The sequence below is a fragment of the Strigops habroptila genome, chromosome 9 (assembly GCF_004027225.2).
Source record: "Strigops habroptila isolate Jane chromosome 9, bStrHab1.2.pri, whole genome shotgun sequence".
NCBI lineage: Eukaryota > Metazoa > Chordata > Aves > Psittaciformes > Psittacidae > Strigops > Strigops habroptila.
In genome coordinates this window covers 1,153,676-1,170,211 of record NC_044285.2, presented here as the reverse complement: position 1 = coordinate 1,170,211, position 16,536 = coordinate 1,153,676, and the positions used below count along the sequence as shown (strand labels likewise).

General features: G+C 50.7%; 1 long non-coding RNA gene across 1 annotated transcript; it reads left to right on the top strand.

The window, feature by feature from the left end:
- Positions 1 to 10,921: 10,921 nt before the first annotated feature.
- LOC115612968 lies at positions 10,922 to 15,662 on the top strand. Its single transcript, XR_003993214.1, has 2 exons — positions 10,922 to 11,082; positions 14,950 to 15,662. It is a non-coding gene; the product is annotated as an uncharacterized LOC115612968 (long non-coding RNA).
- The last annotated feature ends 874 nt before the right edge of the window (positions 15,663 to 16,536 follow it).

Below are 16,536 nucleotides of genomic sequence, written 5' to 3'. Positions count from 1 at the left end.
TTCCAAATAATAAGTAATTAACTTTATCAAATTGACATTACGGCTTATAACAATGTCAACACTGCCTTTATAAACAAGGCAGAGTTGCTGCTGGCAGAGCTGAGGGGGGTGACTGGGTAGGAAAATGCAGCAAAGCCCAGATGAGAACATCAGATCCATGTTTTGGGCTGTGGTCTCTTGTTTGCTGCTATGCAGAAGTGGCACAGCCGAAGGATGGTGGGGTGGGATACAGGCAGGTATTGCAGAAGCCTTTGTGTTATTCCAGGTAAAACTTATCACGGAATGGTTTGGGTTGGAAGGGACCTTAAAGCTCATCCAGCTCCAACCCCTGCCACGGGCAGGGACACCTTCCACTAGAGCAGGTTGCTCCAAGCCCCTGTGTCCAACCTGGCCTTGAACACTGCCAGGGATGGGGCAGCCACAGCTTCTCTGGGCACCCTGTGCCAGCGCCTCAGCGCCCTCACGGGGAAGAACTTCCTCCTATATCTACATAACTTCATCTTTAATCAGTGCCCAGGTGCGGATACCAGGTTTAACTGATGGTGTTTCCAGAGGTGTGAACTGCAGGCAGAGCGGTCAGGCTGTGCTGTTGGGATTCAAGCCTGGATTTCCTCTTTCCTCTCAAGGTCTGGGTTTGACACCTCAAAGAGGTTTTATAAAGAGGTTTTATAAAGAGAAAAACCACGTTCTGGGTTAGGAAGTGTGGCTCTGGAGCGAGGCCGAGCACCGGTGGGTGCATGTGCCCAATAAAAACGTGAAAATCTGCAAACTAGGAAGTTCCTTTACAAAGAATCCAGTGTATTTAAAAAAACCCCATGTTTACTCTCAGGTACGGAAAGAAGACTCACTTCTGTGGGTGCGCTGGTGCCCGTGTTGTGTGTTTTCTTGTTACCCAAGACATGAAGTTACTCATTTACCTCCAGTGTCCTGGCGGGCAGAGGTTAACGGCTGCAATAAGGATCAAGTTAATCCTCTCTCCTGCAAGCACAAAGCTGGGGCTGCAGAAGTAAAACCCATAAACCTGGAAGGGCTGAGCCCTGGCAGTTCCTGCGAAGGAAGCAGGAAACTGGGTCTGTGATTTCTATTTGGGGGTTAGAGCAGGGACGTTGTGGGGCTGGGGCAGAGCCAGGGGTTGGTTTCTTCCATGATTTGGGTCCTAATCTTATAAGGAATTAACTTCATAATGGAAAATTATCCATCTTATTGGCATGGATGTTTCTGTGAATGTCTTTTAATTATTATTACTTAATTATTTATTTGTTATTATTTAATTGTTATTACTCCGGCAAAGGCCACGCAAGCGTGGTTGCCATCAAGGAGATGCTGATGGTATTTGATAGAATCAGGGAATGGTTTGGAATGGACCTTAAAGCTCACCCAGCTCCAACCCCCTGCCACGGGCAGGGACACCTTCCACTAGAGCAGGTTGCTCCAAGCCCCTGTGTCCAACCTGGCCTTGAACACTGCCAGGGATGGGGCAGCCACAGCTTCTCTGGGCAATAACCTTTCTTTTCAGTACATCTCTTGGCCATAGTAAACAGGATAAATTCCAATTTAAAGGATAATTCCTTAGGATTGGGGTTAACAACGGGGTGGTTATGGAAGAGCAGCTCCACCTGCAGCAGTGCTGCTGCTTTGGGGATGTGAAACCATCTGAAAATACTCTTGCTTCAATCTAAAAATCCATCTTCTAGTTAAGATTAAAAACCCTCAACCAAACCTCAACCCCACACATGAATCTCATCAGTGGAAATAACCACGTTGGCTCCAGGATCTTAATCTTTTCTGTCATACACATCTGGAAAAGTAATTCAGGGGAAACACTATCAGCTCCAGCTAAGCTTTATGAACCCAATGGGAGCGATTTGGTGGTGCTGCAGTGCAGTGGCCCTTTGTCACAGGCCTCCTTGTACCAATATTGACTTTATAACACCTACACTTTGTTCTCTTCCTTAACAGGACAGCTGCTAAGTGCTGGTAAAACAAACATCACATGCTTCGTGGGGCTCCGACAAGGTTTGCAATCAAGCGCTCTCTAATAACCGCTTAAATGCTCTCATCAGCCTTGTCCTTGCTGTTTGCTTTAGGACACAGTGTTTTTCTCTCCCCTCTGTATTTGTTCTATGCCAGAGATAGTCAGAGTTAGAGGTCACACAAAGCAAATGCAGGTGATGGGTTTCCCTGGGTTGTGTCTCATGATTGGGTTTGCCTTTCTCCACCAGCGGTGGAGCTCTAAAAGCATTGCTTTGTGTTTTGAGGGTGGGTTAATCCACCCTGAATGAGGCTCCTTATTCTCTCCCGGCAGGTTTTCAAACCCAGACAGAGCAAATGAAAGGTGACAAGAGCAATAAGAGCTTGTTGAGCAGGAAGAAGGGGGATCCACGCCACCCGCACATCATCGCATTCCCCTTTGCGCAGCCTCCGAGGGCAGCAGGAACTGGACCAATTGCTTGTGAGAGGCTGGAGCGTGAACTGGAAAACCATTGACCCATCTCAGTCCGCAGCTTTCTCCACCACTTCCCGGAACAACCACTTCACCTTCACCCGGGAAGGTGAGGGTTGATGCTGCCGCCTCTTGGTTTCTTGCTTTGCTGGAAGCCACCCTTTCATCTCCGTGCATCTGCAGCCTGTGCCTTCAAAGCCACCACTGTAACATCCGGCAGGTATTTATTACATAGGTAATAGCTATATTTTTTTATATATATATATATATAGAGAGAGAGAGAAAGAGAGAGACAGCGCACTATATTCTACCTGTAAGATAGCAGTGGCTGGCGAGCTATCCTAATGGGAGCATGACTTCCTTCTCCTCCAGGGATTGGGCTGGGTTTGGAGGACATACCTGCATTAGGTAGCTGCATCCCAGGGTCAGATGCTGTACATGCCACCCATCACCATACATCCCCCTGCCCCGCTGGGAGCGGGACTGAAGGGTGACTGGTAGCACTTCCCAAAGAGCTTCCAGGATCAAGCGTTTCCAAAAGCAACGTCTCTTTACAGCGTGCTGCTCCCAGCACAGCCACGATGATCAGTCTCACACAGCCCGCTGGATTCTTGCTCTCTTATCCCTGGCAAGCACACAGCATGGGTGGCTCAGCGATGGGGCTGGATCTCCCAAAGCCATTCCTTTTCCCCACAAAGCTGCTATTATACCCTAATGGGGCTCCTCGAACCTGCTCACCCTGGAGCAGCTCCATCCCGGATAACCCAGCGCGCTGTGATGTGTGTGCTCTATCCTGCTGCTTTCATGCAGGAGCTTGACCATCAAAGAATGTTTTGTCTGATTTTGCAGCTCACGGGGCTCTGCACAAACCTGTGCCTTGTCCCAAATCATACTGTGCTCCTTACCTCATGTTTTGGTGGGGATAGCAAAAGAAAGCAGCCTGGTCGCTGCAGAGATGTGGTCAGCATGGGTGCGCATGCAGGGCTGTGCCTCTTGTGAGCTCACTGGAGCTGAATGGTTGTTCTCCCTTGCAGAGACAGGCTTGCCAGCACATCTGCGTAGCCCAGAGCAAGAGAAACGGTTGTTTTACTGAGATAACCTATTGCTGGGGTGGGGATGGGGAGGAAGATGCTCTGCTCAAGAGCATCTTGCCTATCAGAGATGTGCAGAAGATCATGAAGGGAACAAATGCGGCCTCCAGAATGACTTCTGCCATTAGTGGTGGGCATCACAGGTGAGTCCCTCTCCTCTAGCTGCTGTTTCGCCTTCTTTGTCTTTTCCATGGCAAGGTTACCTGCTCCCACATGGGGCTTGGAGCAACCTGGTCTAATGGAAGGTGTCCCTGCCCGTGGCAGGGGGTTGGGACTGGATGAGCTTTAAGGTCCCTTCAACCCAAAGCATTCCATGCTTCTGCTGCTGTTGGAAGCAGAGGCTGGTTCCCAGCCCTAATGAGGCAGCAGCTACTCTGGAGGTGACCCAAACCCCATTTTGAGGGGCACACGTGGCTCCCTGTGAGCGTCCATTCCTCTTCCACACATGCACCTCGGTTTGGAGGTCAAAGCCCTGCTACAGCATCTCCAAATAAACCTGTTCCCTGTTTTAATTTGAGGAAAATCTGCTTCCATCTTATAGGAAAGCTGCCACCTTGGGGGGACAAATCACAAGGCATGGGGACCGCTCCATCTGAGCAGGGATCGATGCGGAGGCTGGGATGAGGACGTGGTATTTAAATCACTGGAGAGACCCTTTGGATGGGAAATCAGTAAGTGAAACATGAGAGATTGATTTTAAATAATTTTTATGGCTGGGACTTCAAGCTGTTGTCAATATTCCTGCATAAATAATGACAGCCATTAGGAAAGGGGTAGATGTGCCCGACAGCGTGACTAGATAAACCTTGGGGCTGAGGAGCGGGGAGGTGTAAATCACAGCACTGCAGGTAAAGCTGCTGACACACCATTTATTCTCCTGTGCCAACAGCATCAGCCCCTTCCTCACTGGCACAACCAGCAGCAAGCTGCTCCTTAAAGCAGTGCCGATGTAAAGGGAGGGGAAGGGAAAGGAAAAGAAGAGGTTATGATAGGAAATGATGAGCTGGGTAGATTTTATATCCCATCCCTAAGTGGTATGTGTTGATCTGCAGCAGTGGCAGCAAGTGTGGATGTTCCTCTGGCTGTAGAAAGCTGATGGGGAGCATCCCGGTGGATGTGGGACATGGTCCTGCCCACTGCATGAGCACCGGCTGAGTCCCAGGGGATGGTGCTGGTATAAGGCAGCACCGGGTGCCCATGGGATCACTCATCCTCATGTTTTCACCTCTTTCTGTGCCCCTCCTGCCATGGGCCTCTTCCTGAACCCCTCCACATCGGAGGGAGCTCTGTTGGCCCACCCCAAGAGGCATTTCACAGCACCCATGGTGCCAACTGCACCCTAGGCCTTGCTTATCAATTAGTTAGATGTCTTCCCACTTCCACCTTCCTGTCCAGGCCCATTCCCACTCTCACCTCGTCCTCCATCCTGAAACAATAACCACACAGCCGCTGGCACCCACTCCCAAAACATCCATTACCTTGGGCTCTGCAATCAAAAGCCATTTCTAGTAAATGTGTTTGCTTTGTACTGAATTACTCACAGCGCTGCCAAGTACAACCACCCCAGCTGTTAATTAGAGTTGAGCTTTTATTACCAAAAAGTCTGCTCTGTCGATATGGAAAATGGGAATAAAAAGTCATTTAACCTATTGTGATGGGAAAATAAACGATGACTTGTTGGTTTAATTAAACCATCTATTTATCCAGCCGCCCCAGTGTTTGAACATCCACTGGATTATGAGCGGCGTCACCCTGGCTTGGCTCCTGTTGTCTGCATAATCCATGCTGTGTGAAGTGACAGTTACCTGCTAAATGGCCCATTGAACTCCACGTGAAGCTTGCAGCAGCAAAGTCCCACGCATCCCTTGGCTGCCTGGTTGCTGGCTTTGCTTCCCTCCATGCACCAAGGAACCTCCATCCCCTTCCCATCACGCTCATGCAGCTATTCCTGCTGCACAGCAAGAGCCATTGGTGTCAACCCCTTCCCTGCATCCATGGCAGTGTGTGCACATTCTCTGCTTCCCAATAACAGTCCCACCAGGTTTGTTTCAGGATGTCGCTATGGGATGCATGGACGAAACAGCACTAGGGGTTTCCAGTATCATGGAATCCTAGAGTGGGACAGAGTGGGTGGACTCTGTCTTCATCTTTTTGCGCCCTGCTCTTCAGTTTAAAGCTGATAAATTAGTTTCTCTGTTCTCAGATCTGATGTCTTTATGTTTTGTGCCTTTTCTTTATCCCTGTAGCTCTGTCTTGGATCACCAAGAAGGATACAACAAACAGGAGAACTAGGATACAGCTCGTGGTGAGCCCAGCACATCCAAATGGAGCAGCTTGGATAGCCGACATGGGGAGCTGGCTGTGCTAAATGGAGCAGCTCCGGTGCTTCTCCCAGGGGAAAAAAGAGGGTGAGTTCTTCAGATGTTGAAGGGAAAATGTATTTCAATGCCTAAAGGGAAAGCTGTTGGTGGGAATGGTGGTGAGGGTCGCCTCTGTGCTCCTGGGAGGGCGAGCGTTCAGCATGGCAGCTCCAGGCACTAAACAGCATCTCTGTGCTGCCAGGATACTGAGAGAGGCAGGAATGTAAATCCCGGACTTTCCAGGGCACAGCCCTTGATTCCAACATGAGGGAGCTGGTGCTGAGGCAGCTTGGATGATTCAGGGGCAGGCTCAGCTTTGTGAGCTGCCCTGGAGGACACGGTGCCTCTGCCAAGAGGGAGTTCAAGGATCTTCACTCCTCTGTGGCAGGAATGGCTTTGTTATTGCTTCTTGTCCTTCTTCCTCCTATAGAGCATTTCACCATCTGCCCAGGCTGGAGGGAAGATGTGCCAGGCTAGGAGGAGAGCATTGGGGTCTCACCAAGGCTGGGTGGGAGATGCACACCTTCTTCTGTCTTGGGTGCCTGGTTTTTAATACAAACCAGACCAACCAGTGCCACTGAGAACGTGTTTTGCCCCTGGGGACATGGGGTTGTGCTCCTTGTGCTGGCCAGGGGCTCTGCCAGCGCATCTCCTCCCGTCCATCTGTCCTCCATCACGCTTCCTGGCTCATGGTGCTGCTGTTGATGGATGGTGAAGGTGATGAGTAGCCTTGGCAGCTGCTTTGCAAGATGTGCTGACACATCTGCACGTTGCAGCTCTGCCATCGTGCTCCCATCAAAGAGGGGATGTGGATGGTTTGGGTTGGAAGGGACTTTAAAGCTCATCCACTTCCAACACCTTCCACTAGAGCAGGTTGCTCAAGGAACAGGGATCTGGGTGCCAGCCCTGCTCTGCCCATAGCCCCTCAACCTCTTGAAGGTGCCGGGGTGTTGGGGCTCACCTTGCTTCTTGCAGGAAGCCATCTCCAGCAGCTCTGGCACCCCAGCACCAGGCTGAGCAGGGGCAAAGCTTAACCACAGGTCGCTCTTCTTGGTGCCTGGTGCTTCCTCTTTAAGCTCTGCGGCGCGGCGTGGAGCAAACCCCGTCTCCAGGAGAGCGCTGAACTTGTCAGGCTGTTTACTTACTCTTCGGCACTGTTTGTGTAGCCACAAGCCTCGATCCTGTATTTATCTCCTCTTAAACCAGTGATGGTTGATAGTTTAAACACATTAATCATTCCCAAGCCTTTAAAGGGCTTTTAAGTGGAGACACTGCTTTTGTTTGCCTTCTAATTTTTATTTCCAGTCTCCCTTCTGAATCAGAAGGCAAGTGCTTCAGAGAACATTGAAGGAGCACAGCCCCATCTGAACTGCAAGCATCTAAGTATGCCTCAAGGCTAAAAAAGCCCTGCAGGGAGCTGTGCTTTGAGGGGGACACTTTGGTGTGGGGGAGCAGCAGCCTGGTCCTTCTATCTTGGGCTGGTTTGGATCCACTGATGCTTTGCTGCAGTTCACCCTCGGTGGCAGGTCCCTTATGGAGGATGTGGGGCTCTTTGGGGCACTCCTGGGTTTAAGATGCTGCAGCTCCAGCACTGGGGAGCAGTTTGCGCTCTGCAGCCAGTGTGGCTTTTGGGGTGGTGTGTGTGGTTGGCACGGTATGGGCTGGGGAGATGCTGCCAGCCTGGGTTTGTGTGATCTGGCTGCGAGGGAGATGCTAATGCATTTGGTGGTTGGCTTGGCTGAGCTGCTGCAGGGCTGGAGTTTGGGTTTTTACACTCCCTAGGTCTTATAAATAGATGTTGCAGGGTTTTAGCTGAAGGTTAGAGATGCTGGCAAAGCACCTAATCATAGAATCCCAGCCCGGTTTGTGTTGGAAGGGACCTTAAAACTCACCCAGTTCCAACCCCCTGCCACGGGCAGGGACACCTTCCACTAGAGCAGGTTGCTCCAAGCCCCTGTGTTCAACCTGGCCTTGAACACTGCCAGGGATGGGGCAGCCACAGCTTCTCTGGGCACCCTGTGCCAGCGCCTCAGCACCCTCACAGGGAAGAGCTTCTGCCTCAGAGCTCATCTCAATCTCCCCTCTGGCAAGTTAAAGCCATTCCCCTTGGCCTGTCCCTACACGCCCTTGTCCAAAGCCCTCCAGAAACATCTCCCATGGGTTTCAGGGAAGTGAGCCCAGGTATCCTCTTCTTCAAGGCTCTGCCTCATGAGCTCATGTGGCATACGGCGCTCAGGAGCACTGTGGGTAAATACGGGTGCACTTCTTTACTTACAGGGAGGAAATCCTGCCCCAAGTAAGAGAACTCACTCAGTATCTGCTCGGTATAGAAATAACAAGCATGGTGAGGGGCTAATTGCCTAGGGGCATCGGTCAGGCACACAATAGCCTCTCATTAGCAAAGGGTTGTGACCTGAAGTCATCAGCATCTGGCTGAAATGCATGGAATAAGGGTGATGGTTCCTGCTAATCACCTACAGGCAGGTGCCTGCGACCTGCTGCTGGAAGGGCACGATTTGGGAAGCTGCCCTGTCCTGGCCTCGGTGGGGCAGATGTTGGTGTTGATGACCCAGCTCCTTGTACCAGGAAGCAAACAGGGAGAAGGGGCTGCTCGTCCTGTTGCATCCCAAACCTGACCTGGCCAGGACATTAACACCAACCCTCGTGTCCCCAGGGAGGGATGCTGGAGGGGTGCTCCTGAGAGGGTTTCTCCACAGCACACCATAGCGATGCTCAGCGCTGGGGAAGCTCTCCACATCTTCCTGCTGCTGTGCAAATATTAGCTAATGAAGTGGCAGCAACCTTATCTAAAGGAGACTCCTGATGGGTTGCTCGTGGCCACAGCAGGGGACAGGGAGGATTACTTCCCAGCAGGCGTTTGTTAAGAAACAGAGAGGAAAAGGTGATGTTGGAGTTGCCCAAGGATTTTAGCAAAGCTTCTGCTGTCACCACCAGTGTCCTGCTGGAGCTGAGGAAGAACAAACTGGTCTGAAACACCAGTGCTTTAAAGGAGGGGGAAGATCATTTCAGGACCTGTCCAGTTCTCATCTCCATCACCCTCAGGCACCTTCATCTCTGCCCTCCGGGTTTGCTGCCTGCAGGCAGGAGGATCCCTGCTCCATGCAGGGCTTGGAGGTAAAACCCATCACATTTGTGGAGCTTGCGGCTGGCAGCGGTGAGGGCTGGATAAGTGGTTATGGCAGGGCTCCCTCGAGGGTGATACAGCCTTATTTGATCCATGGGCTGGATGGCTGCTCTCTATGATGATTATTTCAAGCAGTTTTGCTGAATTCTGTGAATTATTCTTGCTTGCTCATGGGAGGTCATCATAAAGCAATCGAAGAGGTTCAGATAAGCTTCCCAATAACTCTCAGGGGAGTTATTCCTGCTCCCCTGCAAAAATCACGCAGTTATAAGACGTGATGAGCAAACTGGCGGAGGTGATGCTTGGCTCTTCCTGGTGGTGCTGCTTGCACTCATTCTGTTCTTCATGCGCTAAAGGACAAAGTAGCTGTTGGCCAGCAGTTACTGCACTGAAGATCCATGTGCACGTTGTTATCTTGTGCCTGGTAAGCCAAGATTCCCTCTTGCTTCCTTCATTAACTTCTAGCAAACTCATTTTGTATCTTGCTGCAGAGGTCAGTGAACTGTGAGGCTGTTTTTTAATGTAAAATCGTCAGGAACAAGTGAAGCTGGAGGTTACGTGTCAGGTTTGCAGCCTCCAGACGTCTAGGCTGGGCCATGGTCTTCCCTGTGAGGGTGCTGAGGCGCTGGCACAGGGTGCCCAGAGAAGCTGTGGCTGCCCCATCCCTGGCAGTGTTCAAGGCCAGGTTGGACACAGGGGCTTGGAGCAACCTGCTCTAGTGGAAGGTGTCCCTGCCCGTGGCAGGGGGTTGGAGCTGGATGAGCTTTAAGGTCCCTTCCAGCCCAAACCATTCCATGATTCCATTGCTCTAACTGCAGAGAAATGTCATTGATTTTTGTACATCCTAGACCAGAGGAAACAAACAGCTTGTTAGGACAAGGCGGGCAACAAAATTCAGGCTTTTGTGCTGCAAACCTGCCCTTGAAGCACCAACCCAGTTCCTGCGGCTGTAACAAATGCTTTTTCCATAAGATGTCAGTGTGGCACAGGAGTTCGGGTGGTGGTTGGTGATGGCGGGTGTAACCCATCGCAGGCAGAGGACAGAAAGCCATCTTCTGGGCCGCCGCCAAGTCCCCGCTCATTTGCAGCTCGCAGCATTCATTTTATCCTTGTGGGGGAATTGTGCCCTGATCCAGCGCCATGAAGAGACGATCGTTCACCTCCGGTGCTTAAATCAGTGTGAGATGTGTCTGACCAACTCAGGCCTCTGCTCCTCCCTCTGCATGTTCAGCATTTTCATCCTATTGACTCCATCGGGCTTCTTTCGCACCCCAAAAAAATCCACCCTTGAATGCTCTTTCCTCCATTCTGTGCATCTGCAGCAGGAGATGATGTTGGTATCTTACTAAGATTTTTGGTATCTTTTATGCACCAGATGTAGCTAAAATAGGGAGAAAACCCCCAAATACGGTGATGCTTTTGGCTGCTGTCTGACTTCCATGGTCCATGAGGAAGGGAAGGCAGGACACCATAAATGTGGGTGAATATGGATATTTGGGTAATGTTTTCTCTGACCCTTTCATGGGATATTCTGCCCCCAGAAGCCAAGTGTGGGGTCAAGTGCTTGGAGGTGCTTCACTGGCTGAGCCTTTGGTGAGCCCGGAGGATGAAATAAGACTCATTAGGAGAAATACAGGGAAAAATGAGGAAAACAGCCAGGGCTCCAAGCCATGAAACATAAGGAACAACCCTGCAAGACTGCGGCTTGTAGGGGGGTTATTTAACTCAGGGCTGCATCGTGCTGGGTTTGCACTAGGAGTTTTTCAGCATCAAGATTTGGCTCCTAATGTGGGACTGAGCTTGTAACTAGAAACACTTACACCGGCTCCTCTGGTTCACCCCAGCTCCATTCCTCCTGCAGAGCTGCTGTGGTGATGCCCTCCGTGGTGATGCCCTCCGTGGTGATGCCCTCCGTGGTGATGCCCTCCGTGGTGATGCCCTCCGTGGTGATGCCCTCCGTGATGCTCAACACTGCCACGACCACCAGCCCCAGACGAAGGGAGGAAGGATGCTTTTCCTCCCAGCTTAGCCATCTACAAGGAGGTGAGCTGGTGGTGGCAGTTTCTCTACTCCCAGTATGGGCTTTATGGCCCCGCTGACGAAGCTGTGCTTGTCTCAGGCTTCTTCATGTTGGATTTGTCAGGAAAGGAGCAGCTCCAAGGGCTGCTGAAGCCCACGGATAGCCTCCTGTTGACCTCATTAAGGGCTGGATCGATGCCTAATGGCAGACAAAGGGCTCTGCTTGTGCAGCGCTTCCAGTGACAAGGACTTGAGGGGCCGAGGGGATTTATTTCCTCCCCGGGTAATGGGCACGCTTGGATAGTTCAGATATTGCACAGTCCTTCTCCTTCTCGCGTTTCAATTCCATATTTAAATCCAGTAATAAGTGCAATAATCTGCATGTCTGGGATTAATATAACGTTCTGTGTTTCTTGAAAGCCTCGCTGATCCCGTAGTTAATTTAATCTTTTATTAACATTAACCAGCTCATGTGGTGTCCAGCGAGCCTAGGGAGTAGCTTTCCAATAGCAACACATGACAAAGAGATGAAAATATAATAGCAGCCCAATTCTTCCTTTACCACAAAAGCAGCAACTGCAACAAGGCTCCAGCAAAGAGCCTTCTCCTGCTCGGAGAGTATTGTCTCACAGGCAGAGCACGTACCGGGCTGCTAACGGGAATTGCCAGGAAGTAATACTTATTGTTGAGGCTTTGAAATGGTAAAGGGAGAGATTATTGAAAGGCATATCCCTGGCCTAGGAGCAGCCTGCACTTAACAGCTATCAATGCACAAGTGCCAAGAGGAAAATGTTAACCTCCCTGGTGCCAAAGAGACTCCGCGGATCCATTCGCTGGCCGCTGTGCAACGTTATAAAATAGAAATAATGGCATGCTGGAAAAGGGCCATTGCACTGCTAGAAACGCTGCTCTTGTGCAGATGCCAAGGCTCTACCTCTGGCAGAAGGCATGGCTTTGGATTGGGAATGTCAAAGCAGTGGTGTGCCCATCCCTGCCCGCCTGGGCACTGCGGGGAGGATGCATCGCACCCTGCTGCAGTTTTGGGGTGATTCCAGCACCCAGGGTGCTGCAGCACCTCTCCTGCTGCAGGCATCACCTTTGGGTCCTGCTGCAGACATCGCCTTTGGGTGCTGCTTTAGCCTGGACCCCAGCATGCAGTGTGTGCATGGAAGTGCCTGGAAGCTGCTGGTGTCCTGCCGCTGACCCACGCTGATGTGCACATCCATCCCATCCAGCTAAACCTGGAGGGAGCCAGCAGTTTCCTTAATTCCCAATGGGATTTGTGCTGGTGCAGTTCACTTCTCACGCTCAGACAAAGCGCTCCGGCGCATTGGCTGTCTCTGACACACACCCGGGCTGGGATAACATTGGCATTGGATCCAGATGGGGAGAGGCTCTGCTCCGGCGGTGCAGAGGGAACCCATTAGCGGCATGCTGTATTCCAAGGAATTCCTTTTCAATTTCCTTCCCGATTATAGCACTTATCCCCAAGCATGAACCATTCCCTGGTCTCCCTTTGGTTTATCTCTGCACTAATTCCCCTGATCTTGCATATTTTCCTTTCACTTCATCCTATTTTGGTGATTTTCCTGGAGCTGGGCAGCTTGAAAGGGCTGTGTCGATGGGGAGCACATCTGTGTGGGGTGGTCGGGTGCCTCTTTGGGGTCTGCTGGAAGATGGACCATGGGATGCATGGATCAGGGGAGCCTTTTGGGGCTGATTTGTCCTTAATGCAGAGTCCTTCAAAAATCTGGTGCTCATTTCTCATGAGAGACTTTTACTTGCAGCATCTCTGAGCCACTTCAGATAGGATGAGAGAGATGCACTCTCCAGGCTGCCACGGGAAGTCCTTCATTCCTGCCTCTGTCAAGCCTCTGAAGTGCATTGTGCTGGTTTTAAGTGGCTCAGTGCAACAGCAACTGGGCGTTGGGGGAGGACGGCTGTGTGGGGTGGTTTATTAACCATGGGAGTGTGGGGAAAGGCTCGGGGAGGGCTGCATGGAGAGGTGTGTGAGCTTGCTCACCTTCTGCATTGCAGCAGGACCTGTCTGTACCCCATCCCTGTGAGGGTTTAAAACCAGCTTGGAGCACAGCTGGGTGCAAATTTGTCCTTGAATATCCAGCATGGAAATCATCTTCTACACGCAAACAGCCCTGTTTTCGCATGCTGCCCAAAAACGGCACCAAAAGGGATGCACCAGCATGAGGTTTGGTCATAACCGGAGGCAAACAAAGTGCTGGTTAAACATCAGCAGCAAAGCCCCCAGTTTGCACACTGGAATCACACCAGTTTGGGCTGTAAATGCAGGAGAGCAGCATAAAGAAGGCATTGGTACAAACAGGGTGGCAAATGGGGTTGCACTGGTTTAGTGAGAAGTCAGCAAAGGACCTGGAGAAAGGCTGGGCTCTGTTCTCCCAGCCGTAAGCTGCACTCAAAAGTAAGCTCTGAGAAAGTGTGGTCTCCTCTGAGGTCTGTGTCATGGTGAGCACCGTGGTGCTTTCCAAGCTTCGACTGTTATTGCTGGGCTAATAAAAGTTATAAGAAGTAAAGGGGAAAGACGTAGTGGAACGGGGCTATGCGAGAGCCAGGACCTGAGCTGCAACTTCAGAGCTGGGCCCAGCTTTAAAGGAACCAGAGTAAAACTCAGCTTGTGGCTCCAGATGTGGGCAAGATGCAGCAAACACCAACATGGGCTCTGAGTTCTGGGGGGTGTGAGGCTGCAGATCCTGGGTAGCTCCATCCCTGCCAGTTGCCTGCGAGGTCTTTGCAATTTTGGGGTCTGGTTTTAATATGGATTTTTGTTTTGAGAGAAGGTGCAGCAGTGGGTGCCCAGGGAGGTGGAAGTGGAGGGGGGATGCTGTGTGCAGAAAGCCACATGGGCATTTGGTCATGGTGGAATATTGAGGTTTTGGGGCTTGAACCCGTTCCCAGACAGGCATTTCTCACGTGCTCAGCACTTGCAGGGGGTTTTGTGTGTTTTAAGTGTGTGTCTGTGGGTTTATGGATATTTGGGGTGCAGTTTCCCCCTTCCCAGAGGAGCTGGGCTGGAGATGTCTTTGCAGGAGACACACTGTGTGTAAGAGCTTTGGTGTTTGCAGAGCTGGGTTTGGGGAACTCGTGTGTGGACTCGTGCACGATCAGCCCCCTCCCCAAACCCATCTTCAGCATAAAGCTCCTTTAAAAGAGCTTTTCCAATCAGCAGTGTAATCACTCTAACTCACCTCGGCGTATCCTTATTGCGCTCTAACACATGCCCTGTTATGTCTTATTGTTTAATGGGTACTTGGCATATTCTTGCCATAAGCCTGTCTGGGACCCATTGGAGATAAACTCTTCCTCCATTAACATCAACTGGAAGTTTTTATGGGCTTGATGAAAAATATACCTGGGACAAATCATTGGTTTATGTCTTGGAGAAGGAAGACATAAGAGGCCTCCAGACGTGCAGTAGGAGAATCATCAACCATTAACATGAAGGTGTAATTTGTCTCTCATCCTCTTTAACATAGGGCTGAGGGATACTTTCTAGGTAAATAGAACGCTCAGCTGTCATCTTGGCACGGAGGAGAAGGGCAAAGCCGCTTCCTTGGCAGGTTGTAATGATATACATTAGCCACCCAATTCAGTGAAAAATAGGGTTTTCTCCTAATTAAGCAAAGAGTTGCAGGCGAGGTCGCTGGCTCGGGGGGAGTTCCAGCTCCTGCCTTTAGGCTCGCTGACAAGAGAAGAGATTTATCTCCAATTCACATCACCAGAGAGGGTTCTTGGTATTTCATTGCCACATGCAACTTTCGGGATGTTACTGGGAGATTAATGAGGGAGGGAGGGCGAGGGGAGCTCAGCAACAGTCTGTGCATGACAAATATTAATTGTATTTCATTTCATATGCAGATGATGCAATCAGCTGTGCAACGCTGGAGATAACGCTGCTGGCGGGGTTTGTTTTTTGACCTTGAGAGGCCGTGTTTCCCCTCACCTTCCTGCCGACACATCAGAGCTCACATCTTAATTATACACTGTGATTCGAGTTCCCTTTCATACACGCAGATCAGGGGATGTTAACACGTGGGATAGACAAGATAACTACCTGCAGGTCAGCCCTGGATGGGTCCTCGTGCAGGATCATCCCTCTGCCCCAGGGAGAAGGAACCACCGTCAGCTTCTCCTTCCATCAGCTATGGAGAGGACCAGAATGGTGACACAGAGCCCCTGGTGAGGTTCAGCATCACTGTTGTGTTTGACAGCACTGCTAAGCAGTCAATGTGACAGTCAATGTGACAGGTTTATTGGGAAAGCATTGGGTCAGGTGGATGTGTTAATGTTAATGGTTAATGTTGAGGTCAATACTGGTTGAAGAGAGAGTAAACCTCTCCCTTCTTGTGTCTCTGCGTCTATCTATATACATGCGCATAGTCCTCCTTCATGTGTGTGCATATATACATGCACATACACACATATATGTATCTGTATGTATGCACATGTGTCTTTAAGCATCCCATAGCAAAAGTGGAGCTAGCAAAGGGCGTGAATGTTCTTCATGTTCCAGCCGAGCAGCTCCTGGCCAGAATTCCATCTTTTTATTAAAGTTTGATTCAAAGCCTTCATCCGCAGTAGTGTTTTTTCTGTCTTTAAGATCTTAGTGCTTATAAATGTCATCACCTCTGGCTTTTACTTTGTTCCATGACCTCGCTGGGACTCAGGGAAGCAGCAGTGGTGGTTTATTGTTCTAAGGAGCCGCTCTGCGGATCGGGAGCTGCCGGCCCTGGGTTGCGCCTGGCGAAGCCACCCCAGTGCTAATGCACTATAAATAATCATCATGTAAAGAGACGCTGTCAGCTTAAATACATCAGGCCTGTGTTCTCACCGAGTGGCAATTTGCTCTGTCATTTATAGTTATGCAAAGTCAGGGTAAAACAGTAATATCCTCATCTGCTAATAGCTCACAAGCGGCTCTTGGAGGGGAGATGGCTGTGCGGAGCAGGGAGAGGTGCATCAGGATGCGGGATCCTGGAAGCTCCTTGTGTCTGGTGCCAGTGCTCTGATAGATCATTGGCTTTTAAGGCTTCTCCATTTGGGTGTGTTTCCTTGCTGCTTGGATTTACCCAACCTCTTGCATTTGTTTTTCCGGCTCTTTGCACCCTGGGCTTCCCATTTTTCTCGCGCTCTTAAAAAGAAGGCCCTTACAGCAGCTCCAGTGCCTAAAGGGGCTCCAGGAAACCTGGAGAGGGGCTTTGGACAAGGGCCTGTAGGGACAGGACAAGGGGGAATGGCTTTAACCTGCCAGAGGGGAGATTGAGATGAGCTCTGAGGCAGAAGCTCTTCCCTGTGAGGGTGCTGAGGCGCTGGCACAGGGTGCCCAGAGAAGCTGTGGCTGCCCCATCCCTGGCAGTGTTCAAGGCCAGGTTGGACACAGGGGCTTGGAGCAACCTGATCTAGTGGAAGGTGTCCCCGCCCGTGGCAGGGGATTGGAACTGGATG